This window comes from Arvicanthis niloticus, chromosome 19 (genome assembly GCF_011762505.2).
Source record: "Arvicanthis niloticus isolate mArvNil1 chromosome 19, mArvNil1.pat.X, whole genome shotgun sequence".
Classification (NCBI taxonomy): Eukaryota; Metazoa; Chordata; class Mammalia; order Rodentia; family Muridae; genus Arvicanthis; species Arvicanthis niloticus.
In genome coordinates, this window is record NC_047676.1 from 43323869 (window position 1) to 43338336 (window position 14468).

Sequence of the window (14468 nt, forward strand, 5' to 3'; positions counted from 1 at the left end):
AGACTTGTATACATGCATTAAAACATCTTACCTTTGGTCCTGATGTTCTTTTGATATGCAACGATTCATGAGTAACATAGCTGACTCATTTGTGAAAGTCTGGTTGCCATTATTATATGTGCCTGATTTTGTCTAGCTCTCAACATTGAGTTCAACAGTTCACCATATTAGTCACCAACAGACTATGTTTTGTCACAGCAGACAAAGACACACTTTTATACGCTGCTAGGGTTCTTTCACCTTCAGGACTCGCAAATCACAGTGTAAGGTTTCTCTTTCTTAATGAGCTAAGGTTCTGATCAATGTTGACATCATCATCCTAGGTGTTTCTAAAAAAAGAGTGGAGCTTTGGCAAAAGTCTTACATTTCTTGCAATTTATCTCCCTACTCCTCTCCCTCCATAGAGTTTTGGGTTACATCTTTGGTGTTATTGTTGTTAAGTTGATTTTGTATATGAGTGTTTTGCCTATAGGCAGTGTATCTATATGCAATGCCTGTAGAGGCTCCAAGAGGGCATTACATCCCCTGAAACTGGAGTTACAGATTGAAACCTGGGTCCTCTTGAAAGAGCACCTATTGATCTTAACTGCTTAGCCATCTCTCTGCAGCCCTAGGTTACATCTTTGTTTTCTTACATAGTCCACTACAGTAAATTTTGAACTGGCAAAGAAGTCGCTGTGGCCATGGAAACACATATGCATAGTCATAGCGACATGACTACATTCATACTATATTTACATATGTGTATGTGTATAACTGAATCCTGTCCTATATGGAATCCATTAATGCATGTTATTGGAAATGCAGCTAGTGACACTAAATTTTCTCACTTGGCTTATGGCTGGCGCATTGGACAACACAGCTCTAATACAGTTGAGATTCAGGAGACAAGTACGTACTCTTAAAGGACCTTACTAGGTATCATGTGTGATATGGATTCCTTCAGGTTGACCCTCCTACTTTATTCTTTGCAGGTGCGAGCTAGACATATAAACTGCCTGCTTTCTCTTCTTTAATTGCCTCTCTTTTTAGTTCCTCATTAGGCTAATCAATAGACATGACTGTATTTTGCTAGGGACCTAGATACCTGTATTAACTAAAATACCAACAACCGCCCACAGAAAGAGTTGTAGATGAGGTGCAGAAAAAAACATGAACTTGCCGACACTCGAGAGTTCATCAGACCCTCACTTGAGATTTAAACAGTGAGCCTTCAGACTGGAGAGATGGCTCAATAGTTAGGAGCACAGGCTGCTCTTCCAGAGGTCCCAAGTTCAGTTCCAAGCAATCATATAGTGATTTACATATGTTTACATATGTATAGTGTTTACATATGGCTCACAACCATCTGTAAACAGTGAGCCTTCACTGCCCAACTGGCCCTGCCCAAGCCCGGCTCCTGCTCTCTACTCTCCAGGCATCGGCACATACCTGCCTTCTAGATTATTTACTGCTGCATCTCCAAATGGTTACCTGCTATTCAACAATTCATTTCAAAGCCTTTTCCCTGCTCCCTACTGTTCTTCTCTGGGATTGTTTTCTTTCATATTTTCGCACTAAAAGGTCACCTTCTATTCCCTTCTCCTAGGTTTTCTGCACCTCAGTGTACCCAGCTGACATTGCGTGTGTTCAAATTATTCCTGGTCAGTTTGCATTTCCTTACCATGTCCCCTATGTGACTAACTGATGCACAGCTGGGCTTTCAATGCCACTGTACAGGTCCCATTCTTATTGTCCCTAGTGTATAGTTACACGTGAACATGGAGAACTGGAGTTCTATTTAGAGCATCTTCCTGAAAGTCACTACTGCCCCTTTAAGGAAGTCCCCTTAAGAAAGTCAGTAGTCCCTTTCAAAGAGAAACTCATCACCCACCCCTGCAGTCAATTTGGAGAAGTTTTATAAAAATCCAATTGCTCTCCCTGCTTAGCTCACGCTCACAGCTCCTAGAGGTGTATTCTTTGCCATTTTGCGTATGGAGAAACAGAAGCCCAGAATGGTTACTCGCTACTCAAGAAACATGAAATCAGAGGGTGTTCCACAAATAGAAGCCATGCTGACGTGCAACTTGAGGGTAAAGCACGATTCCTGGAGGTATGAAAGAGTTTCACCCCACCCCTTTTCTCATAACACTTAAAGGTCTATATTTCCAAGTAATCTTAGATACAAAAATAGACATAACTGTAGATTCAATTTCCAGCCACATATCCAGATGGTTCTTACATTAGCATGGCATCGGACCTTTCTTCAGGCCAAAATAACAAAAACTAATAATAATAATAATAATAATAATAATAATAATAATAATAATAATAAAACCGAAACAATTCTTCCAGTTCAGAATTTGTCAGGGAACTATGGTTAACTATGCATGACATTCTATATTATTGCTAAAACACTTTGATAGAAGTATCAAACAGTATCTCAATGAACAGGTTAACTGAGGGTCCTAATAGCTTAATCAGTAAATAACAGCGGGTCCTTGTGTCTGAAAATGGGATTTAGAAAAATTAACCAAGCCAGTTCACTTAGCCTAAGTAATTGCCGTGAGTCTGTGATGCAGTTGTTTCCAGAGATTGTTTCCCAGTACATCAAGTTATCTTCCTGAAGCACTTCGGTGTATAGGAAGTCAACATCATTATCTTCAAGGTCTCTTCATTGTTTGAATAAGCCAAACTTCCATTTTACTAGAAACTTTAAATGGAATTTCCTTTTAAGTTTTCATTGGGTTTTAAACTCTCTATCATGCAAGATCAATAGCAGCTACCCCAGCGTGGGAAACACACATTCATTTGAGAAGTCATATGACCACTCATAGGTCTGAGAATATTCCTAAACAGAGCTCACCCTAATGCTTGAAGAGAATATGAGGAAAAGGAAGGGCACTGTCATGCCCAGCATCAATTTGTAGGTCAGTCAGTTTGAAAATAAAATGGAAATAGATCCAATAGTCCAGTGACAGGATCAGTATTGAAACTCTTAACAATAATGGTAGTAAAATATAAACAAATAGCAATAAACAATGCCACTTATCTCTCTAAGCTTTCAAATGACACTACTACCTAGCTAGGTTTCTTAGAGCAAAAGAATATTTCCTCAAGAGGCTGCAGGAAGTCTGTAAGATTTGGAGGTGCAAGAGGAATCCATGCTGTGCCTTTGTCCTGGACTCTGATATTTGCCATCAATCCACAACATTGCTTGTCTTGAGGAATTGTCACTCTGTGCTCTGATGTTTCTCTATCATCCCTGAATGTCATGGTTGTGACAGTGGCAGTCATCAGTTGGCTTTTTCCCAGGACATATGTGGCTTTTCACCTGTACTTTCTTTAAAATTGCATGTGCGCGTGTGTGCGTATGTGCATGCATGCATGTGCGTGTGCATGTGCATGTGTGTGTGTGTGATTGTTTGTGTATGTGAAAATGTGGGACTATGTGACTATGGGTGTACAACAGAGCACCTATATATGGAGGTCAGAGGACAACCTCTGCCATTGACTCTAACCGTTCACCTTGGTTGACAAAGGTCTTTTGTTGATTGCTGCTGTACAGGGTTGTCTTGCAGTTGAGTTTTTAAATATTCTGCTGTCTCCACCTTTCATCTTTCCATGGGAACAGTGAGCTTACAGACCCATGGTACTATGTTGGGCCTTCAGTGAGTTCTCAGAGCCTATCTTGGGTCTTTCTACTTGTATGGGGGAGCTTTCCCCACTGTGACACCTGCCTAGTTCCTCCAGTTCTTCTAACAATTCTAGTCAGTAAATTTAGTCGTTATCATAGCACAGTATGACTTCATCACCAATTACACCTGAGAAGGCTCCCTTTGAGGTGTCAAGTGTGACTTGGATGGATGCTGCCACAGCTATTGGACCAGTCCAATCATTTTAAGAACCATCTATACTTCATTATCTCAGAGTTCTGCAGAGACTACAGGGCATAGTCAAAAAAGAGCTGGACTTGGAATATATAGGACTGATTTATTACAGAATTGCCTTGATTTTAGACTTCATCATTCATATGTAAGAGGCCCGGGGCAACTCAGGAATCCTCATCATAGATCTTCACAGACTCTTAAGCCTGTATTACTCTTCCAAAATTGGACACCGATTGCAGTGTCAGGGATACTTACACTTTCTCCAAATGAGAATTTTCAGATTTTTTTTCCTAAATTCCCCCCAAAAGTCTTTGAACCAAAATACTAAACACAACAATATCAAATCACCTGAGAGCTCCACCAGCGTACTCTGCCGACTGAATATGTATTTGGTCTGCATTGTGAACTCCTCATGATCCAATTCATCCAGAGTTTCCGGGTAGCATGGTGAACATCTAGCTTCTGTGATAATTTCAGTCCGAAAGGTTTCTTGCCCATCGATTTTCAACCTGTCTTGTTCTACGAGAGCCAAAGGTGGATCAGCTCTCGCTTAGTTCCTGCTTTATGCACTTTGAAAATGCAAATGAAACATTAGCTTGGAGAAAACAAGCTAATGTCAATATAACAAGAAGGAAGAAGCACATTTGAGCAGATCTACAGTTAGAAATGCAAGGTCTGGTATCAAAGCCTTCGGGAGGAGCTTGTACACTGGTCCACGGCATGGGGACGGATAGAGGAGCTGAGAACATGTGGAGTCATGCTTTTTTTCATGCTTTGCGGTTTTGTGTGAGGATTCCTGTTGCCTCCTAGTCTTGACTAATACTCACTTGGTGCTACAGTGCCTCCCAAACAAGTAAAAGTATATCAGTTGTTAAAAATAATTCTATCTTATGTCAACACCACCAGATTGACCCGTCTCTGCTGTATGTTTTTAAAAGCACACATAGCCCCTGTTGTTCCTGGTAACTTCTTGGGTACTCACGTGTTAACTGGCTCCACAGGAACCATGTGTACTTAGTTTAAGCAATAGGCCATCTGGCCTCCTCTGATTTTTCTGACCTCTTTATTGCACTTGCCCAGTTTTTATTTATTCGTCTGTTTAGAGCTTCTGCACAAAGGAAAGGCTGAGGGGGGAGTATACCATGCTCTGTTCAGCCACATGCTTCGTTTCTGTCAGGTAAGAAAGATGTGGCCAGATGAGTAATCTTAGCTCTAAATATACATCTTTTCTCTTCCTACAACCAATTGTGCACACGTGCACACATACACACACACACACACACACACACACAAAATCAAAAGGAGATTTTAATTGGAAATAGTTTTCTTCAGGAAAGGATGAATTTAAAATTAAACAGAAAAAGAAAAAGAGGAAATGGAGAAAATTAATTTCTCCCTAATAATTTAGAATTACGTTTCCTTATTGCTCTCACCTAGTTTCTGCCTCTATAAAAAGAATGTGGGGACTATAACAGGCAAAGCAGCCCTGTGTTTGATTCCTACTCTCTACGGATGTTTCAGAGACTCGTTTGTACTTGACAAAGAATCGATAATTTTTCTCATGCATTCTTAAACTGATAATGCCGAATGTTCTTTTTAGGACATTATAAAACACTCAGGAAAAAAACCTTCACAAGTGAGTGCTAAGTCTTTTCCAAGAGCAGACTTTCTGCCTAGCCTTGTTAAACAACAGAGGAAACAGTAATACAGTAGAAACCCCACTGAGCAGGTTGAGATCCTGGTTGCTCCCTTATTTTTTAACAGTCAGGGCAGAGGATAAAAATCCCTGAGCAGAGTTGGGAATCCTGAATCTTGATGATAAAGGCCAGCAAATCTCTTGAAATCACATGTGAGTACATGTACACACACACATACCACAGAAATAAATATTAAAATAGTTTTAAAGTTAAGACAACTTAAAATTCACCCTCTGATAGTTTAATTGTCCTAATACTGCTTGAGGCTAGATCTGTGGAGCTCATTCATATTCAAGCACTAACATCTACTTTGGTTTTATTTTTTTTATCTCCTTCTTTCTCCAAAAATAGCATCACTGAGAGGTTATTACAGTTCATCAGAATTAAGGCCAAGGACTTACATTTTACATAGCCAATTCTATTGATCTAAACTAATTGACAAAAACAAGCTTTAAGAACCTTCTTATGTCTTCCTTTTTCTAGCTCTAATGTCCTCAGTGAGAGATGGAGCCCACATGAAAAGCACACAATAATAACATCAAAGACACAGAGATATTTCTCTCAACTTGAACGTGTAAGTGTTGGTGTCGTCTCCATATTAAAATGGATGGATCCTGTACCACAAGGAAGAGGTGGCCTAGGTCAATTTTGGCCAAAGTTCATTTAAAAAAAAGTTTTCTAAAGTAGGAAGTTTTCTGAAAGGCTCTAGAAAAATCCACTGACAGATTGCTTTGAAGGAGAAGGAGAAAAGCCTGTCTTACCTGCTCAGAGAATTGGCAGTTGTGCCTGTCCCTAGGAACTTCAGCTTATTTGTGTGACGAAAAACACAGCAGCAAGTCATTAAACATTCATTTGAGTAGTCTAAGGGGCTTTACTTGGCGCTTAAAATAGAAAAAAGAACATTTAAAGCAAACACCTGTATGTGCTACAGAATTGCCCAAATATCTTCTTTACTTCTCCTGTATAAGTCCATAGTCTGATCCTTTCTTGTGAGTTTTAAACAGTATAGGTGCTTTGCAGTTAGTCATTGCTAGTGACATTTCTTTAGTTTGTTGTCTTTGAAATTTTACTGCCAAGAGAATAGACTTGGTCATTAGCGATCAAGTGTTCCCAAGGGCAATGTAGCAATAGGTAAACAATGACCTAAGTCTCAACACCAGGTGGCACAAAGCTGTGCGAACTTCCCTTAGCACAGCCTGTGGGTCATGACCCTTTGGGGGTCAGATGTCAAATATTCTGTGTCTTAGTTAGGGTTTTACTGCTGTGAACGGACACCATAAGCGAGACAATTCTTATAAGGACAACATTTAATTGAGGCTGGCTTACAGGTTCAGAGGTTCAGTCCATTATCATCAAGGTCTGAACATGGTAGCATCCAGGCAGTCATGATAGCATCCAGACAGCTGGAGCTGAGCGTTCTACATCTTCACCTAAAGGCTGCTAGCAGAATACTGATTTTCTAGGCAGCTAGGATGAGGGTTTTGTAGCTCAAAACCACAGTGACACACCTCCTTTAACAGGGCCACACCTACTCCAACAGGGCCATACCCTCAAATAGTGTCACTCCCTGGGTGGAACATATACAAACCCTCACATCCTGCATCTCAGATATTTACATTACAATTTATAACAGTAGCAAAATTACAGTTATGAAGTAGCAACAAAATAATTTTATAGCTGGGGTCAGCACGACATGAGGAACTGTATTAAAGGGTCGCAGCATTAGGAAGGTTGAGAACCGCTGGCTTAGTGCACGTGACTATATTCATCCACATTTACAGAAAAATACAAATAATGATAAAATGCTGAAACTCTCTAAATTTGCACTAGCCTCTTGGAATCCGTAAGAATACTTTCAGTGAGTTTTTTTCAGTTCTGAACCTATCGCATGTCAGATGTGGCTAATTCTTAGCTGTGAGAGGTTGGCCTATATGCCTTCTGATGTTCAAAGAATCTGTGGCCTCTGCTTTACTGAGAGCTGCCTGATATCTCAGTGCTCCAGAGGCAGAGATAGCTAAAAACACCTTTAGATATTGCCAGTTGCCCCCTCAGGCACCAAATATCTCTGCTTGGGAATTGTTTCAAATCAGTCCAGAAGAACACAATCATTCGCCTTGAAATGTCTTTTTTTTTTTTTTTTTTCACTATGGCTTAAAGTTACACATGACATCTTTTGCTGTAGCTCCTAAGATAGGTCTCATTATATTGCTGGGCTAGCCTCAGATATGTGGGCTGAAATGATACCTTTGGCTCGGTGTTCCTAGTAACTGAGACTACAGATGTCACCATATCTGGCTAGTCACTGGCTATTCTGAACATTCCATTCATTTCCTATTATCTCTGAAAATGTGAACACTCTAAAAAGTCTGCTTCCTCCTGCCTGATGAGGGGTCAGAATGCACCATTTCCTTAGCAGGTCTGATTGTTCTCTGGCTTCCTGAAGGTCTGGTATGTGTTCTCTGAGTTCACTCCCAGTCCTTGCACCTCTCGCCTTACAAAGCTTTTAGAGTCTCTGCACCTGTTCCATACCGCCATTGTCTTATCTTATAATCTTACTTAGCTCGCCTTGGTCTGTAAGGTTTGGTTAGAGTTTTCCAGACCTTCCCTGTACATTGTTTCCCACCCTTCTGCCACCACAGTTCCCTTTCCGTCAGTGTTGACTCTACTTGTCTGGACGTCAGTCTTGTGTACCCTGGCCTCCTCCTCCTGCAATTCCTGTTCCTCCTCCTCCTTTTTTTTTTTTTTTTTTTTTTTTTTTTTTTTTTTTTTTTTGAGGGACATCAGTATTATTCCACCCACAATTACTATTGCATTTGTTCTCCATCCTTATGTCCAGAAGGGGGCTTAAATTTTTTTGTGAGCAGAGTGTCTTAGGTTTAGGGCAGCAGTTCTTAATGGTGGGTTGGGATCCCCAACAGAGTTTGCATATCAGGTATCCTGTGTGTCAGGTATTTACATTATGATGTATAACAATAGCAAAAGTACAGTTATGAAGTGTCAGTGACATAATTTTAGAGTTGGGAGTTACCACAACATGAGGAACTGAGAACCTGTATTAAATGGTTGAACATTAGAGAGGCTGAGAACTACTGTTTAGGGTATGAACTAATTAAGTCTTGTGTGAGGTTAGGATCTTCCCAGAAAACAGCAGCCATGGGACGCATGATCCCTTCAGCCTGTACACTGAGAGTCATTCATACATGCTATTTGTACGACAGAAAGATCAATCTTGGGTAAAATTACATTTTATTGAAAATTATTATATCTTTATTTTTCATATACATTTATTATGAAGAAAAGGAAGTTTGAAAGTTTAAAAAAAAAAGTATTTCTCCATAAATTTTGTGACAATTCCAGAATTGTTGCCTTTGAAATTCAGCACATGAGTTTGGGGAAGAAAGGATGATAGATGTTGCCTACCTGATAGTCAGTTTTTCATCACTGTGATGGAAAAACTGACAGAAACAACAGCAGGGAAGAAAGAGTCATTTTGATTCATGGTTCCAGAGTTTTCAGACCATGGTCATTTAGCTCTCCTCTCTGAGAGCATCACAGCAGGGAGTGCAGTGGAAAGACAGTTCTCAGTTAGCAGCTTCTAGGAAGAAAAAGATGGAGAAAAGTGTCTCTGGCAAGACACAGCCTTCGAAAGTCCACCTTCATGGATCACCTTCTTCAATCACGCCCTATTTGTGGGAAGCGGCTCCGCTCTCACCATGACAAGGTGGTGCTTGGCATAGGCATTGCTTGAGAGAAAAGACAACTCCATATATGGAGTTTTATGCGCTGAGAGGTGTGGTTACCCGATCACCCCACCTTGCGTCATTGAGAGTGGCCAATTAGTGACTTCGTGGCAGCTGCTGATAGGATCAAGGCAATGCTTATAAGGGGCTGCGGGAGCTGGAGAGAGAGATAAGAGAAGAGAAAGAGAGAGAGGAAGCGTGCTGTACAGGGATAGCTGAATAAACCACTTGAAGAAGAACACGGTTGCCGCCTTATTCCGCGGATTGGACGTGGGTAGCGACACTATTTTCTAATAGATATTCAGTGTGAGCTCATCAAATGAACAACCCATTACAACAGCCAACTTTCTTATGACCCAACCACCTATTAATGGTGTCACTAGCTTTAACATAAGTTCTGGGTAGCACTTCATATTGAAATCATTGCATCTTAATTTTTCTTCCTTTGGTCCATTGTGTTCCAATATCCCATATGGAGGCATGAGATAGGTGACATCCAAAACTTATTTGAGCAAGAAAGACAAGGAAAGAAAGAAGGAAGGAAAGAAAGAAAGATAAAATTCCAACAAACTTCTTCTGAAAATGTCACACACTACTAGAAATCTTAGGGGAGTTTAGAAGGTCAAAAAGAGGAACAAACCCATTAAGATGGGGTCACTGTGGCTATAGGAACCTATAGGTAGGACTTTAGTGCTCTGAGTGAACTCCAGTCAAACATGTGACATCTACACAAGTTCTTTATATCTATGTAGATATAAAATTAGATGTTTATAAAATAAGTTTCATAATTTTATTTCTCTTGTGCCTTGTCCTGTTACACTGTGTTTAATACTTCTAGGGAGGCAGAGGCCATTTTATTAGCGCACAAAAGCAAAGGAACATTATTGATATTATTTTAACCGCAGACCGAATCCTTCCTGGAAAAAAAAAATCCCTGCCAATTCCAAATTCTTAAATGATGTTTTATCTTAAATGAAAGCCTAAATATTATTGAGGCTACTAGATCTTTGAATATTGGAAGACAGCCTGTGTTGTCACCTGTGCCTGCCTGTCCAGATTACATGTGATACCATCTGAACAACTGATACCCATATATCTTGAACAATGCACCGAAGAAAACATGCTCCATGTACTCCACCCCACCCCCAGTGGAAACTGAGCTGGTTTTTCAGATTACGACAAGCCTATTCCTCTAGGAGCTCTATTTCCCTATCTCAGAGGCAGCATCTTTCTCAGACGATGTGGTCCTGCTTCCCTACCATGGCTAAATGTTCCAAAAATAGATGCTGGACCCAAACTGGGAGAAAATATCTTGTAAAGTAATTTGGGATGCATACAGGAAAATATTTATCATTTTTCTCTGTAGAACAACATCTTTATGGTTTTATCAGTCACCTTTCTGTTAGGCTGTAAAATACATGACCAAAAGCAACTTAAGGAAGAGTTTGTTTTGGCTTGGGGTTCCAGGGAGCTGTATGTTCATAACGGTTAGGAAGGCAGGCAACAGGAAGTTAAGTGATACTATCTACGTGGCACTCAGGAAGCAGAGAAAGTAAACTGGAAGTAGGTGTGGTTATAAACTCAAAGCCCATCCTCAGTTCTGTATCCTTCCCAAACAGCACTACCAATGGTGACCAAGTGTTCAATGTGTGAGCCTGTGAAAGACTTTTTCACCTAAAGTACTACAACAGTCATGCTTTTGCTATCTATACTTGAGAATTAATATGTGAAACACTACTGTTAAGTATTTTCTATGTGGTATTCCAGAGAACATAGCTTTAATGTGACCCACCTTCCACACGGCCCTCCTAAAGACATGGAACCTTCTTATAAAAAAACAATAGCCTTCATATGCAAGATAAAAATTCAAATCCCAAATATTATTTATGCATTTTATGTCTCTATAATCTCAAGACCTTTAAAGACCTTATTCTACTGACACTTGTCATGCCTTCACTACATCCTCTAAATTGCCCAATGACACTTTTCTACATCCTGGTCATGGTAAACCTGTGAACCGAACTGTTTGGTCTCATGTACCCACTCTTCCTTATCCACTCTTAAGAAGGAGTAGACTGGCAAATTACACATTTCTATCCTTGCTTGAATCTCACCTCTTGCAGAAACTTCATCCTATTTTCAGTTCCTAAGTGATTTGCTCCCTTTGGAGCTCCCCTGGTGACAACTCCCAGGAGGGAAGCTAATGGCTTTCTCTGTGTCCCAGCACTACGCCTGTCCATCACAGCATCATTAGTTCCTTAATGTATCTTCTAAGGCATGCCTGTCTTCCCTTGAGACTGAGTTCTGGGAAGACAATGGTTTCATCCGAAATCCAAAGAGTAAAAGCCAGAGTGGATCTTGTCACTTTTAGCAGCCTAAGCCTGCAGATATCAGAATGCACATTCCCCTGCGTGCATATATTGCTTAATTCTGCTAACAAGTTTATAAGAAGAATTAATAAGAATAATAAGAATTAATAAAATTATTGTCATCGAACAATTTGTCATCAGGCCTTATTAAAATAGATACTTGAATCGAAGCAGGGTTTCTCATTGCTACGAATGTAGGAGAATAGCTGGTTCCTTGAACAATAATTTTTTTAAAAAATTAATTAGCTTCAAAGCATAAAATATGGGGAGGAGAGACAAGCACTAAATATAGGTGACCATATAGCCAGACCATCCTCTTCTTTGGCTACGAAGCAAACCAAAACCACAACTTCTTCCTAGGAAAGTGGGAATAAAGGAGAATGAAGAACATTACTGAGAACTAGAAATAGTTTAGTCTGTTAAGGAAATTGTAGTGTTGATTCATCTGAACTCATGTTTTCATCTTCTATAAAACCAATCTGTGCAGCATCTTTGATCTAAACACATGGAGCATGAGATAATGTCTCTTTCATTCTTATTCTTAGCTCTAGCAAAGCCCTGTGTATTTGCTAAAAGTGTGATTTGCACTTTTAATGTATTTCACTTAGTATTTTACTTAGCTAATTAAGGCTTATTTTAGAGTTTTCTTCCAAATACCACTCTTTAGCATGATTAATGACTATCATTGTGCTGATAAATGTTATCAAGTTAAAATACTGGTTTTTAAGAGATATTATGTCCACTCAGAAGCATGTGAGAACTTGACATATTTCTGGTTCCGTTGAGCCAAATAATCTGTAGTTTAAAGTATAAAATTCAAGGCAATATTCTTCATTGTTTAAATAATTTATCTACATTTTTGTAGTTTCCCCCCCCCCTATGAACAGGAAAGACTCATTTAATGTTTTAAGTTTAAAAAAAAACGCGTATCCATGACATTTCTATTTAAAACCTTATTTAAAAATCATAAGAAGATGTACTGCCTTTAAGAAAATAACATATCATCTTTTCCTTGCATCAGTGACCACTATAAAGCCCAAGCACTGGCTCTTGATCTTAATAGCTGAGCTTCAAGGGAATTCAGACAGGTTTGACACTGGTAATTAACCTCACACAGTTCCAGGAATCTAATCAAGCCGACCTTTGGGTTATATACAATCCCATCTTCCCAGAGACCCTGCAGATCACTGCTGATCATGTGGCTCATTAACGGAAAACCTCTTTACATGCCTATACATTACAGAAAGTCCTTGACAGTGATGAGCCATTAATACCCAGTAAATATGTCATTAATAGCAAATTCAAATGGCAGCTTCCTCTTGAAAGCATTATAAGCTCTTTGCCAATGCTTAGGAATATTAATGTGTTCTCCTACATGCTTGCTATTTTCCATAATTAATCCCTAATGCTAATGAACCCCTTATGTTTTTAGACTAATATGAAATATGCTCGTTATTTGTTGCTGTATGACAAATCACTTCGGAATTTAGTGGATTAAAAGATTAAGCATTAATAATCTCCCACTATCCATAGGCTAAGTGTTGGTAGCAGCTTGGTTGGTGCTTTGGAACAAGAACAATTGGGTGAGCTTATAGTCAATATGGCAACTATAACACCATATAGCAGAGCATGTGCCTTGTGTCATAATTAGTTCCAAGATTGCTCACTGACATGACTGTTGGCCAGAGACCTCAGTTCTGGGCTAGATAGACCTTTCCATGGAACAAAGGGCATAGCAAAGCTGCCAAATGTTTCGATAGCTTTTTTTCCAAAGTTCAATTTCTGAAAGAAAGAGCAAGGACAAAATAAAAATACTTTTAAAAGATACAGTTTTAGAATTGATCTACAGCCATTTCTACCATATGCTACCCACAGAAACACATTGTTAGGTACAACTCACTGGCAAAAGGAGCTGAAATGGATTCCACACTATGAACAGAGGAGTATCAAGGAATTGTAGGTATATTTTGACACCACCACATATGCAAATATATCATAAAATATGGTGTCCATCAAGATTTGTAACAAAAACAGAAAAGGAAATGTTTGCATGAAATACTCTACGAGCTATATCTCTATAAAAATATTACCTTTTTAAATAACATAACTGATAAAGTCAATTAAGAAGACAAAGAATTAACAACTTTAAGGTTGTCATCTTATCTTTGAAAACTTAACAAAACCTCACAACAAATGTTTGAATCAAGTGTAGTATTTTGGAGCTGGTTTGTGAGAGATGATCATTAATGTGTCTGTAGAGTTCCATAAAGCAAGTATGAAAACAGCCACGGTAAGAACATTTACATGGTGAAACAGATAATATCATCAGTGATTTTCCATGCACTCAGTTGGCCATAATAATTTTGGCTATAATTTTGATCATAATGTTTTTTTTTAATTTGTATTTTAAATCTTGCTAACACTTTTCTTCCCCTAGTGGTCTGAAAACTGGTTTATGGAAAGGTCAGACTTTAAACCTCATGTTGAAAGATAAAGCTGCATGTGTTTAAGTATGGAAGTTGGTCCTAAAAGAGGACCATTTCACTTGTCTCTAGCATAATGCTCCAGACTGATCAACTGCCTAGCTTGCCACTGATGGCTAGTAAATAACTGTATGACACTCTGGAAACAATTAGTGAAATTTTAAAAGAGTAAAAGCAAAGCACAGTTTAATAAATAGAAAAACCAAGGATAGATAATGTAAAATAGTGGGGGCTTGCATTTTGATAAGGAAGAAATTGCTATACATTAAATTCTTGAGGTATCTCTACATTATCCAAACACAGTGTGAGT